General features: G+C 46.3%; 1 non-coding gene across 1 annotated transcript; it reads right to left on the minus strand.

Moving 5' to 3' along the window:
- Positions 1-207: 207 nt before the first annotated feature.
- Positions 208-290, minus strand: TRNAL-UAA (transfer RNA leucine (anticodon UAA)). Its single transcript has one exon. It is a non-coding gene; the product is annotated as a tRNA-Leu (tRNA).
- Between the last annotated feature and the right edge of the window lie 14,813 nt (positions 291-15,103).

Here is a 15,103-nt window from a genome sequence, read left to right on the forward strand (position 1 = left end):
GGCGAACAGTTTGAGTCGAACAACGCTCATCTCTAGTTATGATATGATGTAAAAGAGATTATTTTCATAATCAAAATGATATCTACAAAAAGCGATAGCCATAAGTATTGTAGTTTAAGGCTGTGCTATTGGGCAACCAAAATTTTACTTTTCATCAAGCATTAATCCATGCAGAAAAACCTTGAAGAATTTCAAATGTAAAACTCCTACCAGAAGTGAGTTTCGAACCCACACGCATACATATCCTTTGGATCTTAAGTCCAATGCCTTAACCACTCGGCCATCCTGGTGATCGCACTAATAGATTGAGATTTCATACACAGCTGATGGTTATTAAACTAGTGCCATCTTATGAATTTTACACTAACAGATTTCTTTATTTGATTAGCCATTTATCAAAAGCATTAGAGAGTCTTCTACTGTAAACCCTACTGTTGACTGTAAATTTCACCCAGCAACATTAAGTTTCTTCTGTATGTAGAATTTCATTTTTGGCTATATGTTAAGAGTTGTGACCAAGAGTGAATATTGGAATAAAATTACACCTTAACTTGTCAACAACATTAAGCGCAAAATGTGAGTTTCTTTAGACCAGAGGTCCCCAACCGCCGGTCCGCGGACCAGGACCGGGCCGTTGGGGTTTTTCAGCCGGTCCGCGGGGAGAGGTGGCCCCTCCAGTCTCCAGCAGGGCCGCCATCAGGGCATGACTGCCCTGACTCCAGTATGGGGCCCGGCCGGTAGGAGCCCCCTCGGAGCCCCCCTCTTGTGCGTCTCTCTCCTCATGGGGCCCCCAGCCGCATTCTAAGCGCCGGGTCCGGGACATCTTAGCACTGCGCTGCTGCGGCAGCACCTTCATGATTCCCCTGACTTCCGGTCATGTGACGGCGCCGTCACATGGCCGGAAGTCAGGAGAACCTGGTGTCAGCGATTTGGACGAGCGCCAGGATTCTGCAGGGATCGCATGGGGGTAAGTATAACAAGTTTTATTTTTTTTTAAATACAATTAACTAGGAGTGGGGGGTATGGGAGATGCACATGGGGGGAGGGGAGAGATGAGAGATGCACATGGGGGAGGGGAGAGATGAGAGATCCACATGGGGGGGAGGGGAGAGATGAGAGATGCACATGGGGGAGGGGAGAGATGAGAGATGCACATGGGGGGAGGGGAGAGATGAGAGATGCACATGGGGGAGGGGAGAGATGAGAGATCCACATGGGGGGGAGGGGAGAGATGAGAGATGCACATGGGAGGGAGGGGAGAGATGAGAGATGCACATGGGGGGAGGGGAGAGATGAGAGATGCACATGGGAGGGAGGGGAGAGATGAGAGATGCACGGGGGGGTGAGAGATGCACGGGAGGGTGAGAGATGCACGGGGGGGATGAGAGATGCATGGGGGGTGGATGAGAGATGCACGGGGGGTGGATGAGAGATGCACGGGGGGGTGAGAGATGCACGGGGGGTGGATGAGAGATGCACGGGGGGGTGAGAGATGCACGGGGGGTGAGAGATGCACGGGGGGGATGAGAGATGCACGGAGGGGGATGAGAGATGCACGGGGGTGAGCTGCACATGGGGGGGTGAGAGATGCACATGGGGGGGTTATGTTTACATAACTTTGTTGCCTTATGAAGGGCGGGGGGGGCCCCCAAAAATTTCTTGCACAGGGGCCCACTACAGTCTGTGTCCGCCCCTGGGATGAAGTAAATGCAGCTGAACAGCAGCTGTCAGGACAGCTGCCCTGTCCTGCTGCAGGGCGTGATGGGGCCTCAGTGATGCGGCTCCTGGCACAGCACATTATGTGGGGCTCCTGGCATAGCTCCTGGCGGGGACCTGGTCTACACTATATGATAAGTATGCACTAAACTCCAAATCCCTCCATTACCCCGCCCCCATATGACCAAAGCCCCGCCCACCCCACCCCCTCCTTGCTGGGCCATGGAAAAATGATCTTGCTTCAAGCCGGTCCCTGGTGCAAAAAAGGTTGGGGACCACTGCTTTAGACAGTTTAACCTCTCAAAATAGGTACACAGTTGAGAAATTCATCACTTATCCATACGCCAGATTTTCACAGGCAGATTTTACTTTTTCATGACGTCCCACATACACTGGTCATTTTCTTTTTGGATACCACACTTCTAGTAGATAATGTTTTATGCAAATGGCTTGCATTTTATTTCTGAATTTCTCATATTATTTTGACATCATATGTTTCTTTTGGGACTGTAGTTTGAATATCTACCCTAATAAACAACTTTGTCTTTATCCCTAAACTTTCCTTTTGGATTCAGCTTGGAACTTACTGTAATGTTATGATTAGTGTTGAGCGAACATGCTCGACACTTCTCGGTACTCGCTCGAGCATCACGCTACTCGGGATGTTCGGCGAGCACTGAGCATTTCCGGGTTACTCGGGCGGGAGCTCGGGTCTCCACCCTGCATGTTTGGCGCTCTTTACAGAGCCAATGAACATGCAGGGATTGCCAGCCAGTCACTGTAATGCTGCAGCCATGTTGTTTGTGGGCATTACAGTGATTGGATGGCCGCACAGCGTCACCTCGAGTATTTAAAACCGGGCGCCGCCATCTTGGACACAGTCGCTCCGGATTAGACAGAGTAGGGACAGCGCTGCTGAATTAGGGAGAGATATAAACTGCGAAATAGTTAGTGTAGGGTCTGTAAAGGCTTCCAGAACAAACAAACAGTCCTTTTCAGGACTAATATCCATCCCAGATACCAGGCAGGCAGGCTGTATAGGAGACACAGTGGTTATACCAGCAAACGCTGCATTACAGTCCTGTGTGCTCCTGTTGCTGAAATTGCCGGACTTAGCACCAGGTGTCGGGGGTCAGGAAAAATCCTCTTTTTTTCATCTAAATCCTCATTTTTTTTTCCTCCTTCACACTGTACAAATACCCGTCTTATTAACCTTTTGGTGTCCCCCCCCCCCCCCACCCAAAAAAAAGCGTGTCTCCGATTTTTCAGACACAAATATAACTGTTGAAAATAGTCTGGTGTAGGCTAGAGAAACAGAAGTGTTGTTTTGCACTTCCACGAATCAAACCTCTGTATTATCCATTTTGGGCCATTTGTATCTAAAAAAAAAACAGTTTGAGTGTGTCGCTCACTGTTCAGCCGCAAATCTATATATTTAAAAAAGTCTGGTATACCCCAGTAAACAATAAATGTGGTTTTGCCATCCGACGGTAAAAAATCTCTATTATTCAGGTTTTGGTATATTTTCCGTAAAGAAAAACAGTAGTGTCTCCTGACTGTTGTGACGCAAAAATATATCAGCTGAAAATAGTCTTGTGTAGGCCCGACATCCCAGTGTGGTTTCGCAGTTCCATAGGTCAAATCGCTGTACTATCCAGTTTTGGGCCTTTGGTGTCTAAAAAAAAAGTAGTTTGAGTGTGTCGCTCACTGTTCAGCCGCAAATATCTCTATTTAAGAAAGTGTGGTATACCCCAGTAAACAATAACTGTGGTTTTGCCATCCCACGGTAAAAAATCTCTATTATTCAGGTTTTGGTAGTTTTTTCCGTAAAGAAAAACAGTAGTGTCTCCTGACTGTTGTGACACAAAAATATATCTGTTGAAAATAGTCTTGTGTAGGCCCGACATCCCAGTGTGGTTTCGCAGTTCCATGGGTCAAATCGCTGTACTATCCAGTTTTGGGCCTTTGGTATCTAAAAAAAAAGCAGTTTGAGTGTGCCGCTCACTGTTCAGCAGCTAATATCTCTATTTAAAAAAGTGTGGTATACCCCAGCAAACAATAACTGTGGTTTTGCCATCCCACGGTAAAAAATCTCTATTATTCAGCTTTTGGTAGTTTTTTCCGTAAAGAAAAACAGTAGTGTCTCCTGACTGTTGTGACACAAAAATATATCTGTTGAAAATAGTCTTGTGTAGGCCCGACATCCCAGTGTGGTTTCGCAGTTCCATGGGTTAAATCGCTGTACTATCCAGTTTTGGGCCTTTGGTATCTAAAAAAAAAGCAGTTTGAGTGTGCCGCTCACTGTTCAGCAGCTAATATCTCTATTTAAAAAAGTGTGGTATACCCCAGCAAACAATAACTGTGGTTTTGCCATCCCACGGTAAAAAATCTCTATTATTCAGCTTTTGGTAGTTTTTTCCGTAAAGAAAAACAGTAGTGTCTCCTGACTGTTGTGACACAAAAATATATCTGTTGAAAATAGTCTTGTGTAGGCCCGACATCCCAGTGTGGTTTCGCAGTTCCATGGGTTAAATCGCTGTACTATCCAGTTTTGGGCCTTTGGTATCTAAAAAAAAAGCAGTTTGAGTGTGTCGCTCACTGTTCAGCCGCAAATATCTCTATTTAAAAAAGTCTGGCATACCCCAGTAAACAATAACTGTGGTTTTGTCATCCCACGGTAAAAAATCTCTATTATTCAGGTTTTGGTAGTTTTTTCCATAAAGAAAAACAGTAGTGTCTCCTGACTGTTGTGACACAAAAATATATCTATTGAAAATAGCCTTGTGTAGGCCCGACATCCCAGTGTGGTTTCGCAGTTCCATGGGTCAAATCACTGTACTATCCAGTTTTGGGCCTTTGGTATCTATAAAAAAAGCAGTTTGAGTGTGTCGCTCACTGTTCAGCCGCAAATATCTCTATTTAAAAAAGTCTGGTATACCCCAGTAAACAATAACTGTGGTTTTGTCATCCCACGGTAAAAAATCTCTATTATTCAGGTTTTGGTAGTTTTTTCCATAAACAAAAACAGTAGTGTCTCCTGACTGTTGTGACACAAAAATATATCTATTGAAAATAGCCTTGTGTAGGCCCGACATCCCAGTGTGGTTTCGCAGTTCCATGGGTCAAATCGCTGTACTATCCAGTTTTGGGCCTTTGGTATCTAAAAAAAAAGCAGTTTGAGTGTGTCGCTCACCGTTCAGCCGCAAATATCTCTATTTAAAAAAGTGTGGTATACCCCAGTAAACAATAACTGTGGTTTTCCTCTTCCACGGTTCTAATCTACTCTTTATTACCCGTTTTCCATTGATAGTGCAAGTGTAAGCTATTTTACTTCATTTACAATGGGCAAGGCGCGTGGCAAGGGACGTGGAAGTGGACGTTCTGGTGATGGTTCGTGCAGAGGATGGGGCCGTGGTCAAGGTGAAAATGTGCCATAACCAACAGCCACATCTTCTCGCTCCCACTTCTTGACCGAATTACTAGGGAAGCACAGAACAACACCAGTATTGAGAACTGATCAGTGTGAACAGGTTATTAATTGGATAGCAGATAATACTTCCAGTTACCTGGGCACCACCACCTCCGGTCTGTCTTCCACACAGTCAACTCTTAGTAGCCGTGAGTCTCGACCGCATACTCCTCCTCACCCTGATGCTCCTTCCTCCCACCATGCCGAGTGTCGTCAGACAGCAAGTGATCCCACACTTGGACACTCTGAAGAGCTGTTCACTGGTCCATTTCCATATTTGGGCCCCTCGTCTGATACGCTTGAAGTGGTGGAAGAGGAGATCCCATGTTGCGATGCCCAAATATTTGAACAGCCAGGGCCACAGGAAGTCGACGTTGGCAATCTGTCACAAGAGGTGGACGATGACGAGACACAATTGCCAGGAAGTGAGGAGGAGGATCGTGGTGCGCAAGTGGAAGAGGAGGAGGTGGTGGATGATCTAGTAACTTACCAAACGTGGAAGGAGGACATGCAGAGTGGGGCCAGAAGCACACAGTGGGAGGGAGGCAGAGTACCCCAACAGGCAGGAAGAAGCAGTGTTGTGGCCGCAGACAGAAGGCAGGCAACCGTTCCCCGTAACACCAACACGAGGGACGTTGCCAGTACAAGCGGTAGGTCTTCCAGAGTCTGGAATTTTTTTAAAGACTCTGCTGATAACCCCAAAAAGGCCATTTGTACCACCTGCCATGCCAGCATCAGCAGGGGTGACAAAACTACTAGCCTGACCACCACCAGCATGATCAGGCACATGGCAGCAAAGCACCCGACTTTGTGGGGCGAAGCCCAGGGTCCACGACCAGTGTCAGCGGGTGTCACCACTGCTTCTTCCACTGTTGTGCATGCAATAGAACCCCCTGTTGTGTGTGCAAGGCAATCCCCTGTCCATACTGCATGTAAAGATGCCCCCTCCTCTCAGTCTTCACTTGTTATGGCAGTTTCTCAAGAAACAGCATCAACGTCCACGTCCACTTCCCACCGCAGCGTTCAATTGTTCATATCCCAGACCTTTGAACGAAAGCGGAAATTCGCAGCTAACACCCCACAGGCCACAGTCCTAAATTCGCACATTTCACGACTGCTTGCGTTGGAAATGCTGCCTTTTAGGCTGGTGGAGACGGAATCCTTCCGCAATTTTATGGCGGTGGCCGTCCCTCAGTACTCGGTCCCCAGCCGACACTATTTTGCCCAGTGTGCCATCCCCGCACTACACAAGCACGTGTCCCAAAGCATCTGCCGGGCCCTCAACAACGCAGTTACTGGGAGAGTCCACCTGACAACGGACACGTGGACAAGTGCTTGTGGCCAGGGACGGTACATCTCTGTGACGGCACACTGGGTAAACATAGTGGAAGCTGGGACCCAGTCGGACCTTGGGACGGAACACATTCGACTCACACCGAGGATTGCGGGCCCTATGTCAGTCAGAGTTGCCCCCACAGTGTACAGCTCCTGCGCATCCTCCTCCTACTCCTTCTCCTCATGATCAGCCTCCATCTCAGATATCACCACATCAGTTACAAGCTGGAAGCATTGCAGTACTGCCTCCACCAAGCGGCAACAGGCTGTGCTGAAAATCATAAGCTTAGGTGATAAACCTCACACTGCTTGTGAGTTGTGGACAGCTGTGAAAGAGCAGGCAGATCTGTGGCTGAGACCGCTGAAGCTACATCCCGGCATGGTCGTGTGTGACAATGGCCGTAACCTGGTGGTGGCTCTGAGGCGAGGTGAGATCACACACGTACCTTGCCTGGCTCATGTGCTTAACCTCGTGGTTCAGCGGTTTCTTAAATCGTACCCCGAGTTGCCAGATCTGCTCGTGAAAGTACGCCGCCTGTCAGCTCATTTTTGCAAGTCGGCTACAGCTTCCGCCGCCCTTGCTGTGTTTCAGCAGCGTTTGCAGCTTCCGGCACACCGACTGGTGTGTGATGTCCCCACACGTTGGAACTCTACCCTCCACATGTTGCAAAGGATTTGTGAGCAGAAGAGAGCAGTTGTGCAGCACCAGCTGCAACAAGGCCGTCGATATTCAGGTCAGACTCCACACATAAGACCTCAGGAGTGCGCCTGGATGTCTGACATATGTACCATCCTGACAAATTTTGAGGAGGCCACCAAGATGGTGAGTGGCGATGACGCCATAATTAGTGTCAGCATCCCACTTGTCTGTCTTTTGCAACGCTCTCTGCAGAGAATTAAAGAGGAGGCATTGCAGCCAGAGTATGATGAGATGGATCAAGAAGCCGTAGCGGGCGATTAAACACAGCCCAGCCTCATCTCATCCCAACGTGCATTGGGGGACAATGAGGGAGAGGAGGAGGATGAAGAACAGGAGCTGCTATCATGCATTGTAGACGGTAGTACCCGTACAAGTGTCATACCGTCGGTTCAGCGTGGGTGGCCTGAGGACAGGGGGGAGGAGGAAGAGGAGGAGGAGGAGGAGAGCATGGTCAGTCGTCATCTTGGTGAGGACACGGAAATCTTGCCCGTTACCAGTCTGGCACGCATGGCTGACTTTATGTTACCCTGCCTTAACCGTGACCCTCGCGTTGTCAAAATGTTGGGTGACAGTCATTACTGGTTGGTGACACTTGTTGGTGACACTTGCTACAAGGAGAACTTTCACTCTCTTATTCCTGAGGTGGAGAGGTCTACAAAAATGGGGCAGTACCAGAAGGCCCTTGCTGCAGAACTCTTAAAATAATTCCCAACTGAACACGCTAGCAGCAGAGGTCACAGTTCGTTGCCCACCCAAGGCGTACAGGCGAGAGAGATGCAACTCCAATCCAGCAGAGGCAGGGGAACACTGTCAACGTTCTGGGACAGTTTTCTGACACCCGCCCAGCTTATAGGCCCTGAGGCACGGGATACTCTCACAAGGAGTGGAAAGTTTCAAATGATGGTGAGGGAGTACCTTGCCGACCGTACCAGCGTCCTCCGTGATTTCTCTGTGTCTTTTAATTATTGGGTATCCAAGCTGGACACTTGGAATGAACTTGCTCTGTACGCCTTGGAGGTCCTGGCCTGCCCTGCCGCTAGCGTGTTATCGGAGCGTGTTTTTAGTGCCGCTGGGGGAATTATAACTGATAAGCGCACTCGCCTGTCAACTGACAATGCTGACAAGCTGACCCTTATCAAAATGAAGAAGGGCAGGATTGGGCCAGACTTCTCATCACCACCAAATGACAGCAGAGTAACATAAAGTCAATTCCACTGTGTTATTTAGGGAGATGTATTCACATGCACCGCTTCACACCCACACATGGGTATACGCTTTCTCGTTTTGGCTGTTTTATCTTCTTCTCCTTATCCTCAGCCTCCACCACCACTATACCACCAGGGTGCCAGCATTGCAAGTTCCTCCATCCTTATTTTTGGCAGTTTTTGCTTGCAAGGCATAAGCAAATACTATGGGACACCCACTCCCCAATAATGGGACTTATGTTTGTAATATGCTGTACTGCATGGCTCTTGTAAGGGGCATTGCAAGTTGCGCCCTCCTAATTTTTGGCAGCTTTTGCTTGCAAGGCATAAGCAAATACTATGAGACACCCATTCCCCAATAATGGGACTTATGTTTGTAATATGCTGTACTGCATGGCTCTTGTAAGGGGCATTGCAAGTTGCGCCCTCCTATTTTTTGGCAGCTTTTGCTTGCAAGGCATAAGCAAATACTATGGGAGACCCACTCCCCAATAATGGGACTTATGTTTGTAATATGCTGTACTGCATGGCTCTTGTAAGGGGCATTGCAAGTTGCTCCGTCCTAATTTTTGGCAGCTTTTGCTTGCAAGGCATAAGCAAATACAATGTTTGTAATATGCTGTACTGCATGTGACGCGCCCCCTGGGCCATGTGTACACGTGTGTGGGATACCCGGTGCCGGGTCTTTGGGGTCTGTAGTCTCCGTGGCGGTGACCCGGTCCCGTGGCTCAGGCTGGTCAAACCAGTGGCAGTCTTTATTAGGTTTTGAGGTTAATTGTCCGACTGCGCCACCCGTGGATTGCGGTCAGGGAGTACCACCGCTGCGAGTCTGACCGCTGAGGCTGGTGTTGTGTGCGCAGCAGAGAATGGGATAACTCCCCACGGGAGGAGTATAGCCTCAGGGCAGTGAGTTTGGATGATGGGGGTGATGGTGCACGAGCGCAGCAGGAACGACTCAGAGTCTTTGCAGTGCAGTTCAGGGTCTTTACTGATGATTATAAGGTAGACCCTCCCGGGAGTACTGGCTAGCATAAGAGGCCTGGTCAGTCTGTGAGCAAGCAGGAGTTCCCCTGGCCAGGTAGAGTTGTAGGCCTCCCCATCTGTCTGCACTCTTCCTGGCTACCTTGCTGTAAGCGGGTAGAAGTAGCCCATGTCCCTGAGTGTACCGTAGTGCTCACCTGTATGGCTGGTGACTTGGGGCCTTCTGTTAGCCTCCGCTCCACGACGGCGGTGCTGGTCCCTTGCTTGTGACTGAGCCTCCGGGCTTCTTTGGCCAGAGGACCTGAAATCCCCTGCAGGCTGGTTTCTGCTGCTGGATATATAAGTCCTCACAGCCTCGGACTCCTGTGTCCGGTTCCTATTGTCTTCTGCCAGGGCGAGCTCTGCTCAGCTTCCAGCCCCTGGTCTTTAGCTCCTAGCTCCAACAGAGCTCCTTGCTGTTACTTTCCCTTGCTCTCACTCTGACTCTGACTGTTCTCTGTTCTCTGACTCACTCAACACCGCCCCAGATCCAGTTTATAAGGGCAGAATTCTCCCCTCCCAGGACTGGAGCAGGAGGATGTTGCATGTTTAAGGGATCCTGACCAGGAAACCTCCCACTTGCTCTCCGACTTAATATCTCTATTACTGTGGTGACCAGACCCCTGGGGTGCCACACATGGCTCTTGTAAGGGGCATTGCAGTTCCTCATAATTTTTGGAAAGCCTTCCATTCACTGCTTAGACCAACAGTGCACAGGAGACCCAGTTGCTACAAATGGAAAAAAAGGTTTAGTTAACGCCCTCTGACCTCCATGTCATTTCCAAGGGGCATTGGAGTGCCTCGAAATTTTTGGTAGGCATTGCACTCACTGTATGCCCTATAACTGTGTAGCCGAACCGCTCCTTTTGTTACAGAAACATATCCTACAAGACATATCTGGTTGACTGGCCTGATATTGATGTGAATGGTCCCTGTTCCTCCTGCTCTTTCTCCTTTGCGACTACCTCATCCATCATTTATCACCTGAAGCTTTGTTTTAACGGGAGTCATAGAACTTGGATAGTAGCAGGAAAACATCCAGCAATCCTCGGAGGAGGTAGGATATGCGCCAAAACGCTGACCACCTCAGGCCTAGCCGCTACTACATACATGCGCTTGCATTACAACAAAACAAAGCAGATGCTAACTTCTATCATCCTCATCATGCTCCTCACCTTGGCAATCTCAACTCCCCTGATGGAGAAGCCAGGGCCCACCGGAGGAGTCTGATAGTCCGGTGGGCTCGGCCAATGCTGCCCTAAAGCAGGCCAGGCAAGGATCACTTATGATAGGCACACTTTTAGACAGTGACCTGGGAGTCAGAGATGCTTCCAGGGGTCTTCCCCATGCTGTTCCCATGTCTTTTCAGCACTTTATGCATGTGTCACACAGCACATGGCCAGATAAGGTTGTAAAATGTTAAAATGACATTTCCCGGTGAATGCATTTGTCATAGTTGAAAGCAATACAAAAGTGCAAAAAGGCATAAAAATGCTACTTGTGAACATAGCAGAAGGTGTGGAGGAGTATTTTTGTTTTTGGTCTTTTATTTTAACTTATATACAAGTCTTTTTCCTGGAAAGGATGTTCCTTAACATATTTCACAGGAATAGTTTCACTTTCGTTTTTGAATGTTTTATTGTGAGCCCGTAAAAGTGGCTTAATACCTCTGACCACGTTGTTGACAGCAGTGACCTGGGGGTTAGAAATGCTTCCTGGGGCGATCCCCATGCTGTCCCCATGTCATTTGAGCACTGTCACTATCGTTTTGGGCACTTGTTAGGCTTTTAAAAGACTGCCAGGGGTGCCACCGCAAAAATGCTCGAGACTCCCATAGACTAACATTGGGCTCATTGCTCGGGTCGAGCACCCGAGTATCACGGCGTGCTCGGCCCGAGCTTGAAGCACCCGAGCATTTTAGTGCTCGCTCAACACTAGTTATGATTAGAGATGAGCGTTGTTCTACTCGAACTGTTCGCCAATCTCAAATTCGAGCTGTTTTGGGCGGTGTTCGAGCCGTTCGGCGAACACGAACAATTTGATAAAAATTCGGCTGTTCGAGGTTATGTTCGATAACTGTTCGTGCACCAAAATCATAACTGGATTTTTTCTCAGTAATGATGAAAATTAATGTTAATACGCAGTTTGAGTGTACAGCGGGGTGGGGGGAGGGGCAGGGGATGGATCTCTGCAGGAACAATGAAGATCTCCATTTTTTTTTCTCTTTCCCGCATTTGCAGTGGGGAGGTGCAATCTGTCAGCCTATCAGCAGCGCACACACGGAGCGAAGTGCTTTTTTTCACACAAGCAAGGGCATGTGTGATTGGCAGTGTATGTCACATGTCCTTGCCCTATAAGACCAAGCCATTTTCCCCGTCGCCACCATTTTCTCACTGCTGCAGCTTCGTGTTAGACGGCACCGCTGTTGCTGTGTGCGCTATACCTTGTTAATTTCAAGCCAATTTTCGCACAAATATACAGATAGCTTGGGAGTAGGGAATAGTTGTGATTGCAGTCCTTTTAAGGACTAGGTTACAGCATTTCCTACGACTTTTATCAGGGAGGTCTGTGCTCTTAAATAGATAGGTTGTGGGAGTAAAGACTAATTGTAATTGGAGTCCTTTTCAGGACTAGGTTACATCAGTTCCTATCAGTTTTTGCCAGGCAGGTCTGTGCCAGTGCTGTGCAAGTTTTTTTCACAGCATTTGGCTGAATCTAGCAAAGCTAATCCTTTTTGGCCTATTGCAGAGTGTGTTAGTCAGTGGAGTAGACTATCTGTGCTGCAAGATATACCACCTGTGTATAGAATACCAATTTTTTTACTGCACCTAGTGAAGTAAAATCTTTTGGGCATAGCATCATTCTATTAGTCCATCTATACTGACCTCCATCAGGTTGCAAATTAAAACTAATTTTTATCTGCATCTACAGTACCACTGAAAAAATATTTGGGCTTCTAGCTGTGTGTGGGACTTGTTGTATTAGTCCATCTATACTGACCTCCAACAGGTTGCAAACTGAATATATTTTTTTCTGCATCTACCTCTGAAAAAATATTTGGGCTTCTAGCTGTGTGTGGGTCTTGTTCTATTAATCCATCTATACTGACCTCCATCAGGTTGCAAACTGAATATAATTTTTTTCTGCATCTAGCTCTGAAAAAATATTTGGCCTTCTAGCAGTGTGTCGGACTTTCTCTATTAGTCCATCTATACTGACCTCCATCAGGTTGCAAATTAAAAATAATTTGTATCTGCATCTACAGTACCTCTGAAAAAATATTTGGGCTTCTAGCTGTGTGTGGGACTTGTTGTATTAGTCCATCTATACTGACCTCCATCAGGTTGCAAACTGAATATATTTTTTTCTGCATCTACCTCTGAAAAAATATTTGGGCTTCTAGCTGTGTGTGGGACTTGTTGTATTAGTCCATCTATACTGACCTCCATCAGGTTGCAAATTAAAAATAATTTGTATCTGCATCTACAGTACCTCTGAAAAAATATTTGGGCTTCTAGCTGTGTGTGGGACTTGTTGTATTAGTCCATCTATACTGACCTCCATCAGGTTGCAAATTAAAAATAATTTTTATCTGCATCTACAGTACCTCTGAAAAAATATTTGGGCTTCTAGCTGTGTGTGGGAGTTGTTGTATTAGTCCATCTATACTGACCTCCATCAGGTTGCAAACTGAATATATTTTTTTCTGCATCTACCTCTGAAAAAATATTGGGCTTCTAGCTGTGTGTGGGTCTTGTTCTATTAATCCATCTATACTGACCTCCATCAGGTTGCAAACTGAATATAATTTTTTTCTGCATCTAGCTCTGAAAAAATATTTGGCCTTCTAGCAGTGTGTCGGACTTTCTCTATTAGTCCATCTATACTGACCTCCATCAGGTTGCAAATTAAAAATAATTTTTATCTGCATCTAGAGTACCTCTGAAAAAATATTTGGGCTTCTAGCTGTGTGTGGGACTTGTTGTATTAGTCCATCTATACTGACCTCCATCAGGTTGCAAATTAAAAATAATTTGTATCTGCATCTACAGTACCTCTGAAAAAATATTTGGGCTTCTAGCTGTGTGTGGGACTTGTTGTATTAGTCCATCTATACTGACCTCCATCAGGTTGCAAACTGAATATATTTTTTTCTGCATCTACCTCTGAAAAAATATTTGGGCTTCTAGCTGTGTGTGGGACTTGTTGTATTAGTCCATCTATACTGACCTCCATCAGGTTGCAAATTAAAAATAATTTGTATCTGCATCTACAGTACCTCTGAAAAAATATTTGGGCTTCTAGCTGTGTGTGGGACTTGTTGTATTAGTCCATCTATACTGACCTCCATCAGGTTGCAAATTAAAAATAATTTTTATCTGCATCTACAGTACCTCTGAAAAAATATTTGGGCTTCTAGCTGTGTGTGGGACTTGTTGTATTAGTCCATCTATACTGACCTCCATCAGGTCGCAAACTGAATATATTTTTTTCTGCATCTACCTCTGAAAAAATATTGGGCTTCTAGCTGTGTGTGGGTCTTGTTCTATTAATCCATCTATACTGACCTCCATCAGGTTGCAAACTGAATATAATTTTTTTCTGCATCTAGCTCTGAAAAAATATTTGGCCTTCTAGCAGTGTGTCGGACTTTCTCTATTAGTCCATCTATACTGACCTCCATCAGGTTGCAAATTAAAAATAATTTTTATCTGCATCTACAGTACCTCTGAAAAAATATTTGGGCTTCTAGCTGTGTGTGGGACTTGTTGAATTAGTCCATCTATACTGACCTCCATCAGTTTGCAAATTAAAATTAATTTGTATCTGCATCTACAGTACCTCTGAAAAAATATTTGGGCTTCTAGCTGTGTGTGGGACTTGTTGTATTAGTCCATCTATACTGACCTCCATCAGGTTGCAAATTAAAAATAATTTTTATCTGCATCTACAGTACCTCTGAAAAAATATTTGGGCTTCTAGCTGTGTGTGGGACTTGTTGTATTAGTCCATCTATACTGACCTCCATCAGGTTGCAAACTGAATATATTTCTTTCTGCATCTACCTCTGAAAAAATATTGGGCTTCTAGCTGTGTGTGGGTCTTGTTCTATTAATCCATCTATACAGACCTCCATCAGGTTGCAAACTGAATATAATTTTTTTCTGCATCTACCTCTGAAAAAATATTTGGCCATGTAGCAGTGTGTGAGACTTTCTCTATTAGTCCATCTATACTGACCTCCATCAGGTTGCAAGCTGAATATATTTTTTTCTGCATCTAACCCAGCCAATAGTTTTGGCCTAATACCACAGTTTGGCCACTCAGCTCTGCTCGGTTACCATCCATTGTTTTTTTGTTCAAACAACTCCAGAGTTGTGAATTAGCTAACCACCAAAATGAGTGGAAAAAGGCCTGCTGCTGGTGGAAAGGGGAATAGGCGTGTTGGGAAGGGGAAAAAAGGTTGTGTCCGTGGGGTAGGTGTTAAAGCAACAGTAACATCTGCAGAAGAAAGACCATCTTCCAGCCAAACTAAAATGTCTACTTCTTTTAGCGGACAATGTGATAAGATCCCTTTCTTGCGGCCACGCCAATCGCTACAAATTCCAGATGAGGCACAAAAACAGCAGGTGCTTCAACGGATATCAAGTGCTCCTT

Source organism: Phyllobates terribilis, unplaced genomic scaffold (assembly GCF_046119375.1).
Source record: "Phyllobates terribilis strain yellow unplaced genomic scaffold, ASM4611937v1 Scaffold_11__3_contigs__length_659146591, whole genome shotgun sequence".
Classification (NCBI taxonomy): domain Eukaryota; kingdom Metazoa; phylum Chordata; class Amphibia; order Anura; family Dendrobatidae; genus Phyllobates; species Phyllobates terribilis.